This window comes from Saccoglossus kowalevskii, chromosome 19 (assembly GCF_978046115.1).
Source record: "Saccoglossus kowalevskii chromosome 19, keSacKowa6.1, whole genome shotgun sequence".
NCBI classification, from domain to species: Eukaryota; Metazoa; Hemichordata; class Enteropneusta; family Harrimaniidae; genus Saccoglossus; species Saccoglossus kowalevskii.
Window position 1 is genome coordinate 2,171,620 of NC_140659.1, and position 17,866 is coordinate 2,189,485.

The window sequence follows — 17,866 nt, forward strand, 5'->3', positions numbered from 1 at the left end:
TAACATTCTCGATTTCCAGAAGGCTTTTGATTCAAATTAATTGGCCTTTTTTAAATCGAGAAATTAAATTTTTGTCCATCCTTCATTAACTGGGTCAGATGTATATATAAAAACTAGTTTCTAGTTGCATTATGAACAATGGGGTTAGCTCTGGTTATTTTAATATCAATAGAGGCACGAGACAAAGAGATCCATTATCGCCTTACCTATTTTTGGTCGCAATTAGAAATGACAATGACATTAAAGGTATTCATATTCACAATGATGTAATCAAATTGGCGCAATATGCGGATGATACCACTGCCCTCTTGCAGGATCTAAATTCTGCCAAATCGTTAATTTCCGTTATAAAATACCATTGGGTATTAAATGGCCTGACACGCCTATCAAGATACTAGGAATATATATCTCGAACGATGAAATGCGATCAAATGAATTGAATTTTCAAAAAAGAATCATAGAAGCTGTTGGTTTTTAGAAACCTCACGCTTCTAGGAAGAATACAAATTGCCAAAACTTATATTGTCTCTAAATTCATGTTTCCTGCCAATTTATTACATGTCCCAAACAATTATGTCAAACAAATGGAAAGCATTATTTTCCGTTTTATTTGGGCTAACAAAAACGAAAAGGTGCGTAGAGATATATTAAATCTGGATCTTGATGGGGGTGGTTTAAGAGCTCTGCACTTGCCAATTATGATTGTATCATCATAAATCATGTGGTTGAAACGACACTTAGTGTCTTACCAGGATTGTTCATATCTCCACAATTATATGCATAAATATGGTGGTTTAAGTAATTATGATGTTAAATATTATAAGGACCTACCAATTTATTATACAAAAATGTTATTTTCCTGGTACAAGCAAATTCCGGTAGCGAGTCTTGCTTTGTATGGAACAATAGAAATGTATTTATTAATAATAAGCCAATCTTCAACAGAAACATGGTGCAAGCTGGAATATGGTATTTTCAAGATCTGTTTTACAGTAACAGTGTTATAGTTCCTTTTGAAATATGGGTACAAAGAGGAGTTAAATTTAATAATTTGTGTCTTTGGGTTGCATTGATCAATATAGCAAAACGAACAAAAATTCTGCAGGCTAATGATCGACAAAGTATCCAACTAACATCTATGCATTCAAATCAAATTTACTGGAGACTTCTGAAACAAAGATATCCTAATTCTGGTGGTAGAATCTGTAGCTATCTTGAAAATAAAAATATTAACTGGGATGAAATATTTCAGCTTCCACATGTAGTAGCAATAGATTCATACACGAAGATTTTTCAGTATAAAATTCTGCACAATTTTCTTGCTACCAATTATTGGTTACACAAATGGAAAATTAAAGATAGTGACAAGTGTAGTTTTTGCAATGTGCATAGTGAAACTGTTTTTCATATATTCTGTGATTGCACCCCTGTAAAATTGTTTTGGGCAGACTTCGTCGAATTGTGGAACAAAACTAGTAACATGCATTTACAGTTGACAAATGATTGCAAAACAATTTATATATGATTGTAGACAAGACAGAAAAGTATCCTCTTTCAGACTATTCATTTGTAAAATTAAACAACGTTTTAATTTAGAAAAACGTCTTGACAGATTCAATGACAAAAGTGTCCTATTCAGAAACCGGTCCACTAATGCAATACTTAGCGTATTAGTTTATATTTTTATATGTAGCTGTTGGCATACAGCGTTGGCTGTTTTTTTTTGTATTTTTTTACTCTCAGTATAATGATTTGAAATGATTCACCAATAACATTACAATACGATACAATAAAGTTACAATCACAAGCTCAATTTACCTTTAAGAGAATTAACTGTATTTGAAAATGTGTTAATCCAATCATGGAAGCCTGGAAGGTACTAACGGAAGGAGCCACGACGCCTCTCAAGTGGCCATTTAAGCTTCTTAACAGGCTTATTTTCTTTTGTTTCAACCCAAGTTAATCCTGATGAGGACATTGTCTAGCTCATCTTTGAAGTCCATGATAGTTTGCGATTGTTTACACAAGTAACGAGTTAGCAGAATATGATACAACCCCGCCGATTTTTAAATGTGACCATAAAATGTATGCGCATTATGAAACTACGGTCATCATACATGCGCACTTGGTTGGTTTAGGTGTGAAAGGTCAAAATACGTATTTCACAACCAGAAATTCAACAGATTAACGTTTGACTTCACAGATTTCACATGTTTTAGTTATTAGTAACTGTAACAAGAACAAGATTTCGAGTGTCTACAACAAAAATTCCTAAGGACTTCTAAAAAATATTATCACAGAGAAAGTGTCTAGGCATGCCCTTCTTTTGATACTATCTTTTCTGGTGGTGTTCGCCGATGCCCGGTGGTTGAAAATTTCAATAGTTTCGGGCGTCAAATCCACGCAATGACAATGGTTCCATTGAATAATGCAGTCGTTATTATGACAGGCAATCATTGATTAAGTCTCATCACCGTTACAAATACAAAAAGATCCACGATAGTTCATCAGTTCTTCTCCAATCGATGTTATGTCTGCTAATTTTTCATTAAAGTTCGCCAAGATCTCCGGAAACAACAGCATTCAAACTTCCGTTAGTACCTTCCATGATCCAATAAGGTACTCTCCAATAATTAATAACCATTGACATTGGCACATTCCACATGATCAAATGTTATTATATAATTACACTCAACAAGCGCCACTGGAATATCAGTTACTGAACTGATTTTGTTTACACAAGTAACGAGTACATGTTTAATTATTATTTATTTAAAAGAACGGGAATGCAGTGTTTATGTCGTGAAATAAATTCAGTTCCAATAGGGCAGTTGCATCACAGTAGTATTGTTAAACTCATTGGTTGAACACAGTTGGAAGAACAAATATGTTTTGTTTTGTTTTTTCCCCTTTTTTTTTATTCAACAAATATATTTACATTTGCTTCTTCAATAGTTTTTATCGTTTTATGTGGTCCAATTGATGGCGTTGAAAGTTGGCGTAGGTGGATTTTCAATGAAAATATAAGTCCCGAAAAATATTTGATGATCATTTTTTGAAATTTTGAACCCCAAATAACCGCCCACCAGGTGAATTTATAGCAGAATCTGGTATATGTGAAAATGAGTGCCATTTAGAATCAGAATAAATCAGAAAGAAATGCATGTCAATAAGTGGTATGTTGGCATGTGATGTGTTACTATACCTGACACTGAATTGGGCATTTGTCATGATACCATGCTGAATTTAGTTACAAGGTTAGAATGTTAGTTATGTCACTAAACTGGCCAAACAAAAAGTTGATTGTCATATCCCTGACTAAAAATCATTGTCAATCATAATAACATGTAAAACAATGATGTCAGCATAATTGATTAGCCAATCGTAAGTTAGACTAACCCATGCAGGGTCATTCATAATTTACCGGTAAATGTAGCTATGAAAATAAAGCAAGATTGTGGTGAGCTTGATGTATATAACCCATCATTTTCGTCAGCTGAACACCAATCTTTTGTTTGCTCAATAGTTTCATCACTATTAGCAAAGATTTGGTTGCATAATGTGGGAAATAATAGTTACCCCAAAACTGTAATCGGATAATTGCTAAATTCATTATCCAAAACAATAATTATTAGACATGGTGACCATTTGAAGATTAATATGCAGTATGTCAAAGAAACAAAGCCACCCCAACACTGAAGCAGGTCAAAATTAATGGTATCATTGTGAGTACATGTGAGGGCATACATTGTGAGGTTACTTATATAGTCAAAAATATATTGGTGAATACGATTATTGCATGCTGTTACTGAAATTTGAGTTATTTTGACCAAGAAAATACCTGTATTACATATGTTAGCATATGCACTACTTAAAAAGCAAACACGATAGGTGTCAGTAACTACCAGAAACATAAAGTTCACTGTAATTTAGCTGTGAGTGAAGATTTAATGTTCCACCAAAAATGATGTACTTGGTGTAGTATATATATATGAGGTATGTAAATGTGTCGAAATGGGCGTAGTGCGAGTGGTTAGTGCTAGTAGCACTAATCGGAAAAGGACCAGATCTAGTGCTAAAATGGCACTAGATCTAGTGCTAAAACGGCCTAGATCTAGTTGTAAAATGTACATATAGTGCAAGTGGCACTGACATCCCGTAATTGTCCGAAAATAAATATTTACGTAAAATTGTTGTATCTTTCATTCATTGGAAATGTTCTGCAGTGGGAAAATTGAGAATGTACAGGAATGTCATTGTCCACGTTTGTCGTAATAGACCTTTGAAACAACGCGATCGGCCGGGAAACTAGCTCCATGGATGGTGAAACTGCAGGTCAAGCTTCGCAATTTTTACAAATTGTGAATAGATACACTGTATGAAATGGTATTGTGTGGAAGTTTGTGTTTTCAGCTTTCAGGTGTATGTAAACTTGTAACTCATATGTAAATGGTGGAATTCAGCATTGATTTTTTTTTTTAAATCGCTGAAGTGCCGTTTTATTTCTAGTCAGCGCCACACTCAATGAAAATAGATCTTCAATGAAATTATGATGCCATATATGAACTTAATAAAATTGTGTATACTCCTAGTCTAAGTCCCGGGTCCCTGTAAAACTCTTGAAATCATGTTCTTGTTACAGTTGCGAATAATTAAAACATGTGAAATCTGTGAAGTTACGAATTCGTCTGTTGAATTTCCGGTTGTGAAATATGTGATGACCGTAGTTTCATAATGCGCATATATTTTATGGTCACGTTAAAAAAGGCAGATTTTTCGGCAGTTTTTAATTTTTTTAATGTTTTGGCGTAATTTTTCGGACATTTCAATCTTTCCTGACGCCTAAAATAGTCTATTTAAGTTTTCATTCAAGAGCGTGTTTATTGTTACTAGCATGAATGGGTAAGCTTTGTTTTGGACAAAGAGCTGTTATCACTGTAAACAATGTTAAATTATTCTTCTAATGCTCAGTTCATATTTTGAAAACAACTATTTTTTTATTTGAAAAAAAATCATGCCATTTTCCCATCAAAATCCAAGCCAAAAGATTGTACTACAACATCGGCAAATCTCTTTCGCGTTGCGTTGTGTGCCTTATTATAATCACTACTGACTAACATTCAACAATTTTGAAACGCAGCATGACCGGATTGCGCAACCATGATCATTTACTACTACGCAATGCAGTTGTGTTCGTTTTTATTTGAAACTTCGTTTAGAATATACTTTTGTTACCAGTAAAATAGAAAACAAATGTATTTGAAAAATGACACTGGGCGACATTGTAATGAAATTTCAGGCGTTCTACTTTTTAATTCAGCAAGAATTATTAATTATTGTTAATTCTGCAATAGTTTCTCTCGTCTTGGGTGGCCCATGGAGCTAAAATAAGATCTTATTTTAGCTCCATGGGTGGCCCAACTGACGGCGTTGAAAGTCTGCGTAGTTAGATACTTCAATGGAAATGGAAGTCCCCAAAAAATATTTGATGATTATTTTTTGAAATTTTGAGCCCCAAACAAGTGCCCACCAGCCGTGAAATCCCCTGGGCAATTTTTCGGATGGGCGAATTTACGGCAGAATATAAAGAAAGTATTATTATGGACATCTCGCATATTGCGGATGTTTTATACTGTTTGTAGTTTGCATATGAAAGTGGATGCCCCTCCTATTATTCGACGTCATTGACAATGCGATAACAATGCCACTCGCACTGTGCACATTTTAGCGCTAGATCTAATGCCATTTTAGCGCTACATCTAGTGCCATTTTAGCACTAGATCTAATACTTTTTCGAATTAGTGCTACTAGCACTAACCACTCGCACTACGCCCATTTCGACACATTTACATACATGTATACATGCATAATACTTACATGGTGTAATAGGTTGCACTGGTTGTTCTGTTGTGGTTTTTTCACTCTCACATTGTAATATATCACAATGTTTCCAGCCACCAAGTAGTTCAGAATCATCAGGATCAGCAAAATAACACCATGGTTTCTGATCACTATCAGGATTACGACAATAATTATGATCACCCAAACCTGCATACAAGACATTGACAATGTGACATTATGACAGGCCAATATTTATAAGGCCAGACCTTTATTATCCCTTGTTTCGCAAACCCACCGAATGAACAGGAGCCGAAAATAAAATTTTATTTCAGCGTAATTTCTCGAGCCCGCCGACTTGCAAGCGCAAAAAATGCTAAAAAAATATTTTTTTTTATCTTCATTTTTTTACCACCCGCCGCATAACAAATCCAAGTTGCATTTTCGTGGAAGTATCATGATCAAAGTATCGAAGTCTCGGCAGATGAGAAACAAGGTTATACATGGACAATTTTATTTCATTTCTTCTCTCCGATCAATGATCTCACTTACAATTCTTTGAGAAGCACACAAATCTAATGAAAAAAAAATTAATTTTATTTTTTTTCCACCCTCCTCAAAAAAATTGCTGTATAAAAACTTGAGAAACAAGTAATACTAAAAGTCTGGCCTAATGTTGACACTATTACAGGTCAATATTATAGGACTGACACTGACAGGTCAATATTTATAGAACTGACCGTATTACAGATCAATATTTATATTACTAACACTATAACAGGTCAATATTTATACATGTAGTTTTGAGACTATGACAAGTCAATATTTATAATACTGACACTATTACAGGTCAATATTTATACATGTAGTATTGAGACTATGACAAGACAATATTTATAATACTGACACTATTACAGGTCAATATTTATACATGTAGTTTTGAGACTATGACAAGTCAATATATATATTACTGACACTATTACAGGTCAATATTTATACATGTAGTATTGAGACTATGACAAGACAATATTTATAATACTGACACTATTACAGGTCAATATTTATACATGTAGTATTGAGACTATGACAAGTCAATATTTATATTACTGACAGTATGAAATCACAAATCATCATTTAGTGGTGGTTTTCTACAGTGATCACTTTTAGGCAGTCCCAAGGCATAAAGTATGAGCTACCTGTGAGACCACTCTTTCAGCAATATTTTTGCAGATTCACCTTTGTTTAGAAACTGAAATAATAATCAGTAGTTTGTAAAAAATATTTGATTCCCTCAAGTCAAACTTCATTAGATTTTGATCAACTCAAATCAATTTAATTTTGTTGCAATAGTATCATTTCATTATTTTCTTGACAAATATAATGTTGAGTGTATTAGTTTGCAATCCATAACAAAAAAATCCAAATATCACTAACTGATATTTTATACCACTAAGGTGATGTGTATTACTGAGAACCAAAAAGAAAACAGACCTGCATTGGGATATGAACTTGGATTGATTGCAGTAATACTTGACATAATATTCCAATTGGCACAAATATCGCCCTCTATGGTGACAGCAACATTTCCACGGTAAGATTCTCCATTGTCATAGTAACAGTTTTCAACTGAAAGAAATATTATTCATTACTATATTTTATAAATCAATGAAAACACATATAGGCCAAGTAGAAAAATTGTAATATTGCAGTGTGAAATATTTGTTTTTTTAAACATTTTTCATTAGGACAAGCAGCCTTACTGTATGTATTATTACCTTCCATTCTGCGTTCATAAAAGTCATATGGATCATCATTATAGTCTGTTTTCAGTGGAACTTCAAAGGAATGCTTGTCACTCAACCAACATATATTATCTTCACGTTTATAATCAAAAGAATGACACATAAAACTTGTTTCTTGTAAACAAGACATGGCACATTGTTCGGCTGTTTTCTCCATCAACTGTAAGTTGTTATGACCAGGAAGTGCAGCATATGGTGTCAGAATGAAAGATGCCAATGCTTTGTCTGAAATTAATACAAATATTTACAGTTCTTATTAATGATATCTTCAAAACCCTAAGAAGGTTTGCATGACATACTTTCTTTCATTCCACAAGGATACCGAAAATGAACAATGAGTCTGAAATGTCATGGAAAATGTTCAAAATTTTTACACTGTTTCAATGGTAAGATTATTTCTTCATATCTCAAAAATTTGCTAGGTAACATTAGATGAAAAAGTCAAATATTATTATTGATACAAATATTGTAATAATATTTCAAAAAAGTAACATATAATTTTGTCCTTTAACCAGGATAATAGCTTTTGATTATATACAATAAATTCTCTCCCATAATGCATTGCATATTTGAGTGTTTCACTTACACAAAATCACCTCAATATATTATTCAAAACAATATTTTTATTTTCACCATAGGAAAAATGTTACATTATATTTGGGGCTGAAAAGTCATTAAAGCATTCATATTAATAATGAACTGATGTATATGAATGAGTCATACTCCATTCATACTCCATTCCTACTCCATTCCTACTCCATTCATACTCCATTCATACTCCATTCATACTCCATTCATACTCAACTCATACTCAATTCATACTCCATTCATACTCCATTCATACTCCATTCATACTCCATTCATACTCCATTCATACTCCATTCATACTCCATTCATACTCAATTCATACTCCATTCATACTTCATTCATACTCAATTCATACTCAATTCATACTCCATTCATACTCCATTCATACTCCATTCATACTCCATTCATACTCCATTCATACTCAATTCATACTCAATTCATACTCAATTCCAACACATAAAGTTTATAAAACGATTTGTAAAGTAACCATGTGTTAATTTATGTTTGTGTTGGTAAATAAATTAGGTTCAATACATCTGACTATAGGTTGATAAACCAATGAACCATCACTATTTGAGATATCAAAGACAAAAATGGCAAAAATCAAGAACATTTTCTTTTATTTTTATTCACTCGCTACCTCATATAAAGTTACTATGCCAAATATAGATTGAATGGTGAAATTGCAGAGTTAGTCTCTATGTACAAAGCTGACATAAAAACACAGGGAATATTGTTGAAAATGTTGCAGGGCATTTCTTAAACAAATGTAATGTCTGGATCTTTGATACAGCATTGTCAATATGTACATCCTAACTTGTAAAACAACTCATTTAGTAGATAAGCATTGGTGTCTGCAATGGTAGTGACATCATAAAGATTGTGAACAACTCATTTGGTAGATAAGCATTGGTGTCTGCAATGGTAGTGACATCATAAAGATTGTGAACAAACTCATTTGGTAGATAAGCATTGGTGTCTGCAATGGTAGTGACATCATAAAGATTGTGAACAACTCATTTGGTAGATAAGCATTGGTGTCTGCAATGGTAGTGACATCATAAAGATTGTGAACAACTCATTTGGTAGATAAGCATTGGTGTCTGCAATGGTAGTGACATCATAAAGATTGTGAACAACTCATTTGGTAGATAAGCATTGGTGTCTGCAATGGTAGTGACATCATAAAGATTGTGAACAACTCATTTGGTAGATAAGCATTGGTGTCTGCAATGGTAGTGACATCATAAAGATTGTGAACAACTCATTTGGTAGATAAGCATTGGTGTCTGCAATGGTAGTGACATCATAAAGATTGTGAACAACTCATTTGGTAGATAAGCATTGGTGTCTGCAATGGTAGTGACATCATAAAGATTGTGAACAACTCATTTGGTAGATAAGCATTGGTGTCTGCAATGGTAGTGACATCATGAAGATTGTGAACAAACTCATTTGGTAGATAAGCATTGGTGTCTGCAATGGTAGTGACATCATGAAGATTGTGAACAAACTCATTTGGTAGATAAGCATTGGTGTCTGCAATGGTAGTGACATCATAAAGATTGTGAACAAACTCATGCATTGTTGTGTGGTTTATCAGTGAAGGTGTCTACAGTAGTGTTTTACAGTAATCATGAATTAATTGTTGCTTCAATAGCATGTCTGCAATATGAGCCGTAATAAGGTTCTTCAATTAACAGTGGCGAGTTCAGAGTTTTGAGTATTTGCAATAATATCACTACCACCAGTGCATGTTGTGATTAATATTGGCAGTCAATTGACATAATACTGCTTCTGCTACATGCAAGGATAGTGGTATATGTAACTGATACACTGTTAAAACAATTGATTTTTCACCTGCAACAATAGCAATAAGCTGCAATTGTATCATGTTGATTTGTACATCTAAGTTTGTATAATTGTTGGTTGAAAACTGGTTTATGAGGACATTTATTTGGTCATTATCTTGACAGACTTTGTGCCTGATTTGCTGATATGTTGGCTAACTACAACTTTATACATACTGGGAACTCTGCTGGAACATTTTTAAATGATGCTGAGTAACGAAATGGTATCTGCAATGAGCAGCGATAACAATTTTAGACAACTTGAAAAACTGAGGACACGGTTGTATGGTTGGGAACAACTGGCCTCTAGAAGGTGCTGGCCCTAGTAATATCAGCCTGTGTAAATTCACATAATCTTTAATTTGTTACATCAACCTGGATCTGATTTTGTTATATATACATGTGGCTTAGAGAGTGACTTGATATATTTCCCACTTTCTAGACATGATGTTCATTTTAACTTTATATGGATAGAATGCAGATAAACCCAGAAACAATTTTTAAGACATGGTGATCACTCAACACTAATCTATTAATGATGATAGATACTTACTTGCAGCATAAACTTCAACTTCACAAAGCGTTAAAACACCTTCTTTTCCAATTAACTGAACACTGACATACTGTCCTCTGATTGGTGGATTACAAGTTATAACAACACTTGGCTTTTCAGTTTGTTCTGCAGTCACATGACTTCCACAGACACTGTTCTCCAAGAAATTTTCACCATTGTGCCCAATACGTACCTCAGCATTCACTAAATTTTCAGCTGAAACAGGTAATAATACAGTCCATATGTAATATAGAAACAGGTAATAATACAGTCTATATGTAATATAGAAACAGGTAATAATACAGTCCATATGTGATATAGAAACAGGTAATAATACAGTCCATATGTGATATAGAAACAGGTAATAATACAGTCTATATGTAATATAGAAACAGGTAATAATGCAGTCCATATGTGATATAGAAACAGGTGATAATACAGTCCACATGTGATATAGAAACAGGTAATAATACAGTCCATATGTGATATAGAAACAGGTAATAATACAGTCCATATGTAATATAGAAACAGGTAATAATACAGTCCATATGTAATATAGAAACAGGTAATAATACAGTCCATATGTGATATAGAAACAGGTGATAATACAGTCCACATGTGATATAGAAACAGGTAATAATACAGTCCATATGTGTTATAGAAACAGGTGATAATACAGTCCACATGTGATATACAAACAGGTGATAATACAGTCCATATGTAATATAGAAACAGGTAATAATACAGTCCATATGTGATATAGAAACAGGTGATAATACAGTCCACATGTGATATAGAAACAGGTAATAATACAGTTCATATGTGATATAGAAACAGGTAATAATGCAGTCCATATGTAATATAGAAACAGGTAATAATGCAGTCCATATGTGTTATAGAAACAGGTGATAATACAGTCCACATGTGATATAGAAACAGGTAATAATACAGTCCATATGTAATATAGAAACAGGTAATAATACAGTCCATATGTGATATAGAAACAGGTGATAATACAGTCCACATGTGATATAGAAACAGGTAATAATACAGTTCATATGTGATATAGAAACAGGTAATAATACAGTTCATATGTGATATAGAAACAGGTAATAATACAGTCTATATGTAATATAGAAACAGGTAATAATACTTTATTTATTTACTTATTGACTCTTACACAATCCCCGGAGGGAAAGAAAATGGTCACAAAGTACAAGGAGAAATATATATATAAAAAACAAAAAAAAACACAATATAACAAATAACAAATAACAAATACAATCACTAAATTACTAAATAATACAAAATCTCTAAAATACAATCTAATATAAAATTACAAAATTGACAGCAGGCATTAAGATGTCAAGTAAGACCCTGCTTCCTGACTTCAAAGCTTTTACTTATGAACTGTGCTACTGGTATAATAATGTTTTCATTCTGTAACAATTCCATGAATTTTTTCTCTGCAGGTTTATTTTCAAATGCTGGGATCATATCCTTAGCTTTATTGAACAGTTTGGCACGCAACTCATTATATTTGTTGCATTCTAGCATACAGTCCATATGTAATATAGAAACAGGTAATAATACAGTCCATATGTAATATAGAAACAGGTAATAATACAGTCCATATGTAATATAGAAACAGGTAATAATACAGTCCATATGTGATATAGAAACAGGTTATAATACAGTTCATATGTGACATAGAAACAGGTAATAATACAGTCCATATGTGATATAGAAACAGGTGATAATAAAGTCTATATGTGATATAGAAACAGGTAATAATACAGTCTATATGTGATATAGAAACAGGTGATAATACAGTCCATATGTGATATAGAAACAGGTGATAATACAGTTCATATGTGACATAGAAACAGGTGATAATACAGTTCATATGTGATATAGAAACAGGTAATAATACAGTTCATATGTGATATAGAAACAGGTGATAATACAGTCCATATGTGATATAGAAACAGGTAATAATACAGTCCATATGTGATATAGAAACAGGTAATAATACAGTCCATATGTGATATGGAAATCGGTAATAATACAGTCCATATGTGATATAGAAACAGGTAATAATACAGTCCATATGTGATATAGAAACAGGTGATAATACAGTCCACATGTGATATAGAAATAGGTGATAATACAGTCCATATGTGATACAGAAACAGGTGATAATACAGTTCATATGTGATATAGAAACAGGTAATAATACAGTCCATATGTGATATAGAAACAGGTAATAGTGCAGTCCATATGTGATATAGAAACAGGTAATAATACACTCCATATGTGATATAGAAACAGGTAATAATACAGTCCATATGTGATATGGAAACAGGTGATAATACAGTCCATATGTGATATAGAAACAGGTAATAATACAGTCTATATGTGATATAGAAACAGGTAATAATACAGTCTATATGTGATATAGTAACAGGTAATAATACAGTCCATATGTGATATAGAAACAAGTAATAATACAGTCCATATATGATATAGAAACAGGTAATAATTGTAGCACACAGGAATTGTTATAGAAGCGTACTTACAACAGCAATCTATTCTGTTAAATAAAATGACTCTATGTACTTTATACTGCATTCTGAGATCTACCGTCCACCATGGTTCCATTTCAGTATTGGTATGACTACAAGAATCTTCATAGAAGGCACCAGTAATATCACCATCTATGGCACGACCAGAGACTGCTTCACCAAGTGTACTACTTTGCTTCGTCACACTGTTAACAGCAACATTCTCTAAAACTAATGATAACAGATATAGTAATATTGCAGTGCTGCTCTACAAGTGTACTGCAATCTCTGGTATTGCAGTGCTGCACTACAACTGTACTGCAATCTCTGGTATTGCAGTGCTGCTCTACAAGTATACTGCAATCTCTGGTATTGCAGTGCTGCTCTACAAGTGTACTGCAATCTCTGGTATTGCAGTGCTGCTCTACAAGTGTACTGCAATCTCTGGTATTGCAGTGCTGCTCTACAAATGTACTGCAATCTCTGGTATTGCAGTGCTGCTCTACAAGTGTACTGCAATCTCTGGTATTGCAGTGCTGCTCTACAAGTGTACTGCAATCCCTAATATTGTGGTGCTGCTCTACAAGTGTACTGCAACTTCTGGTATTGCAGTGCTGCTCTACAAGTGTACTGCAACTTCTGGTATTGCAGTGCTGCTCTACAAGTGTACTGCAATCTCTAGTATTGCAGTGCTGCTCTACAAGTGTACTGCAATCTCTGGTATTGCATTGCTGCTCTACAAGTGTACTGCAATCTCTGGTATTGCAGTGCTGCTCTACAAGTGTACTGCAATCCCTAATATTGTGGTGCTGCTCTACAAGTGTACTGCAACTTCTGGTATTGCAGTGCTGCTCTACAAGTGTACTGCAATCTCTGGTATTGCAGTGCTGCTCTACAAGTGTACTGCAATCTCTGGTATTGCAGTGCTGCTCTACAAGTGTACTGCAATATCTGGTATTGCAGTGCTGCTCTACAAGTGTACTGCAATCCCTGGTATTGCAGTGCTGCTCTACAAATGTACTACAATCTCTGGTATTGCAGTGCTGCTCTACAAGTGTACTGCAATCTCTGGTATTGCAGTGCTGCTCTACAAATGTACTACAATCTCTGGTATTGCAGTGCTGCTCTACAAGTGTACTGCAATCTCTGGTATTGCAGTGCTGCTCTACAAGTGTACTGCAATCCATGGTATTGCAGTGCTGCTCTATAAGTGTACTGCAATCTCTGGTATTGCAGTGCTGCTCTACAAGTGTACTGCAACTTCTGGTATTGCAGTGCTGCTCTACAAGTGTACTGCAATCTCTGGTATTGCAGTGCTGCTCTACAAGTGTACTGCAATCTGGTATTGCAGTGCTGCTCTACAAGTGTACTGCAATATCTGGTATTGCACTGCTGCTCTACAAGTGTACTGCAATCTCTGGTATTGCAGTGCTGCAATACAAATGTACTACAATCTCTGGTATTGCAGTGCTGCTCTACAAGTGTACTGCAATCCATGGTATTGTAGTGCTGCTCTACAAATTTACTACAATCTCTGGTATTGCAGTGCTGCTCTACAAGTGTACTGCAATCTCTGGTATTGCAGTGCTGCTCTACAAGTGTACTGCAATCCATGGTATTGCAGTGCTGCTCTACAAGTGTACTGCAATCTCTGGTATTGCAGTGCTGCTCTACAAGTGTACTGCAATCTCTGGTATTGCAGTGCTGCTCTACAAGTGTACTGCAATCTCTGGTATTGCAGTGCTGCTCTACAAATGTACTACAATCTCTGGTATTGCAGTGCTGCTCTACAAGTGTACTGCAATCCATGGTATTGCAGTGCTGCTATATAAGTGTACTGCAATATCTGGTATTGCAGTGCTGCTCTACAGGTGTACTGCAATCTCTGGTATTGCAGTGCTGCTCTGCAAGTGTACTGCAATCTCTGGTATTGCAGTGCTGCTCTGCAAGTGTACTGCAATATCTGGTATTGCAGTGCTGCTCTACAAGTGTACTGCAATCCATGGTATTGCAGTGCTGCTCTATCTCTGGTATTGCAGTGCTGCTCTGCAAGTGTACTGCAATCTCTGGTATTGCAGTGCTGCTCTACAAGTGTACTGCAATCTCTGGTATTGCAGTACTGCTCTACAAGTGTACTGCAATCTCTGGTATTGCAGTGCTGCTCTACAAGTGTACTGCAATCCATGGTATTGCAGTGCTGCTCTATAAGTGTACTGCAATCTCTGGTATTGCAGTGCTGCTCTACAAGTGTACTGCAATCCCTAATATTGTGGTTCTGCTCTACAAGTGTACTGCAACTGCTGGTATTGCAGTGCTGCTCTACAAGTGTACTGCAATCTCTGTTATTGCAGTGCTGCTCTACAAGTGTACTGCAATCTCTGGTATTGCAGTGCTGCTCTACAAGTGTACTGCTATCTCTGGTATTGCAGTGCTGCTCTACAAGTGTACTGCAATCTCTGGTATTGCAGTGCTGCTCTACAAATGTACTACAATCTCTGGTATTGCAGTGCTGCTCTACAAGTGTACTGCAATCCATGGTATTGCAGTGCTGCTCTACAAATGTACTACAATCTCTGGTATTGCAGTGCTGCTCTACAAGTGTACTGCAATCCATGGTATTGCAGTGCTGCTCTATAAGTGTACTGCAATCTCTGGTATTGCAGTGCTGCTCTACAAGTGTACTGCAATCTCTGGTATTGCAGTGCTGCTCTACAAATGTACTGCAATCTCTGGTATTGCAGTGCTGCTCTACAAGTGTACTGCAATCCATGGTATTGCAGTGCTGCTCTATAAGTGTACTGCAATATCTGGTATTGCAGTGCTGCTCTACAAGTGTACTGCAATCTCTGGTATTGCAGTGCTGCACTACAACTGTACTGCAATCTCTGGTATTGCAGTGCTGCTCTACAAGTGTACTGCAATCCATGGTATTGCAGTGCTGCTCTATAAGTGTACTGCAATATCTGGTATTGCAGTGCTGCTCTACAAGTGTACTGCAATCTCTGGTATTGCAGTGCTGCACTACAACTGTACTGCAATCTCTGGTATTGCAGTGCTGCTCTACAAGTGTACTGCAATCTCTGGTATTGCAGTGCTGCTCTACAAGTGTACTGCAATCCCTAATATTGTGGTGCTGCTCTACAAGTGTACTGCAACTTCTGGTATTGCAGTGCTGCTCTACAAGTGTACTGCAACTTCTGGTATTGCAGTGCTGCTCTACAAGTGTACTGCAATCTCTAGTATTGCAGTGCTGCTCTACAAGTGTACTGCAATCTCTGGTATTGCATTGCTGCTCTACAAGTGTACTGCAATCTCTGGTATTGCAGTGCTGCTCTACAAGTGTACTGCAATCCCTAATATTGTGGTGCTGCTCTACAAGTGTACTGCAACTTCTGGTATTGCAGTGCTGCTCTACAAGTGTACTGCAATCTCTGGTATTGCAGTGCTGCTCTACAAGTGTACTGCAATCTCTGGTATTGCAGTGCTGCTCTACAAGTGTACTGCAATATCTGGTATTGCAGTGCTGCTCTACAAGTGTACTGCAATCCCTGGTATTGCAGTGCTGCTCTACAAATGTACTACAATCTCTGGTATTGCAGTGCTGCTCTACAAGTGTACTGCAATCTCTGGTATTGCAGTGCTGCTCTACAAGTGTACTGCAATCCATGGTATTGCAGTGCTGCTCTATAAGTGTACTGCAATCTCTGGTATTGCAGTGCTGCTCTACAAGTGTACTGCAACTTCTGGTATTGCAGTGCTGCTCTACAAGTGTACTGCAATCTCTGGTATTGCAGTGCTGCTCTACAAGTGTACTGCAATCTGGTATTGCAGTGCTGCTCTACAAGTGTACTGCAATATCTGGTATTGCAGTGCTGCTCTACAAGTGTACTGCAATCTCTGGTATTGCAGTGCTGCAATACAAATGTACTACAATCTCTGGTATTGCAGTGCTGCTCTACAAGTGTACTGCAATCCATGGTATTGTAGTGCTGCTCTACAAATTTACTACAATCTCTGGTATTGCAGTGCTGCTCTACAAGTGTACTGCAATCTCTGGTATTGCAGTGCTGCTCTATAAGTGTACTGCAATCTCTGGTATTGCAGTGCTGCTCTACAAGTGTACTGCAATCTCTGGTATTGCAGTGCTGCTCTACAAGTGTACTGCAATCCATGGTATTGCAGTGCTGCTCTACAAGTGTACTGCAATCTCTGGTATTGCAGTGCTGCTCTACAAGTGTACTGCAATCTCTGGTATTGCAGTGCTGCTCTACAAGTGTACTGCAATCTCTGGTATTGCAGTGCTGCTCTACAAATGTACTACAATCTCTGGTATTGCAGTGCTGCTCTACAAGTGTACTGCAATCCATGGTATTGCAGTGCTGCTATATAAGTGTACTGCAATATCTGGTATTGCAGTGCTGCTCTACAGGTGTACTGCAATCTCTGGTATTGCAGTGCTGCTCTGCAAGTGTACTGCAATCTCTGGTATTGCAGTGCTGCTCTGCAAGTGTACTGCAATATCTGGTATTGCAGTGCTGCTCTACAAGTGTACTGCAATCCATGGTATTGCAGTGCTGCTCTATCTCTGGTATTGCAGTGCTGCTCTGCAAGTGTACTGCAATCTCTGGTATTGCAGTGCTGCTCTACAAGTGTACTGCAATCTCTGGTATT

At 35.9% G+C, this 17,866-nt stretch overlaps 1 pseudogene across 1 annotated transcript in view; it reads right to left on the reverse strand.

Annotated features, from left to right (window-relative positions):
- Window positions 1–17,866, reverse strand: part of LOC100374363 (neurotrypsin-like) — a 103,276-nt pseudogene that overhangs the window by 60,474 nt on the left and 24,936 nt on the right. Inside the window, exons 5-9 of the transcript XR_014927489.1 lie at window positions 13,211–13,426; window positions 10,632–10,847; window positions 7,614–7,865; window positions 7,330–7,464; window positions 5,878–6,048 (exon numbers count right to left, since the gene is read on the reverse strand). The product of XR_014927489.1 is annotated as a neurotrypsin-like (transcript). The remainder of the gene's footprint in view (window positions 1–5,877; window positions 6,049–7,329; window positions 7,465–7,613; window positions 7,866–10,631; window positions 10,848–13,210; window positions 13,427–17,866) is intronic.